Source organism: Seriola lalandi, unplaced genomic scaffold (genome assembly GCF_002814215.2).
Source record: "Seriola lalandi dorsalis isolate HSWRI2012SDOR001 ecotype SW California unplaced genomic scaffold, Sedor1 jcf7180002054564, whole genome shotgun sequence".
In the NCBI taxonomy this organism is placed as follows: Eukaryota; Metazoa; Chordata; class Actinopteri; order Carangiformes; family Carangidae; genus Seriola; species Seriola lalandi.
The window spans coordinates 631992-632705 of NW_019525117.1; the positions used below are offsets into that span (position 1 = coordinate 631992).

The 714-nt window shown below is 38.9% G+C and overlaps 1 protein-coding gene across 1 annotated transcript in view; it reads right to left on the reverse strand.

The window, feature by feature from the left end:
* The window catches only part of LOC111662545 (serrate RNA effector molecule homolog), a 9752-nt gene that overhangs the window by 3361 nt on the left and 5677 nt on the right, over positions 1 to 714 (reverse strand). The window lies entirely within an intron of this gene.

Sequence of the window (714 nt, forward strand, 5' to 3'; positions counted from 1 at the left end):
GAGGCTGGAGTGTGAGCTGCCTTACAGCTGATGTGGGATCAGCTGTTTGGAGACTGTATATGATCATCACATGGAACAGAGCGACTACACAGCTGCTCGTCATCATCAAGAGCTACGACACTTTGTTCTCTGTGTCATAAAAGGTCAAAGGTCACCGAGGTCAGAGAGACGGATCATTATGTTTCATCAGACTGGTGAGAACAACAGAGTTCAACACTTCACTTCACAGCAGTTACTGAATATACAAGATACACATCCAACACTAAACACACAGCTACAGTCACATGGAGAGCTGTGCTACAGTCTCCGTGATCAGCTTCTTCATCACCATCATCATCATCATCATCATTATAACCTCACACACTTTTCTTTCTGTTATTTGTGTCATATGTTTCAGTCAGAGACTAACCTTTCTGTTGGTCTACAAGTTAATGTTAATAAAGTTTCATTTAAACTCTGATTTATTAACATTATAAAAACAAAACATCTTTCATTCATTATGTTTTTACACTTTTTATTTTCTTCTTTGTGTCATAAAAGCTGGTCAGAGTTCAGACAGACAGAGTTTCATATCACATGAGACTTTACTGGTGTTTAAGAAGTTTCACTTCAACATAGAAATATGTGTTTAATACACAATAAAATATGGGTTTGACATGAAGCAGCGAGGAGAGGAAGAGCTGGAGCTGCAAAGTCCCGACTGAGAACAGCTGC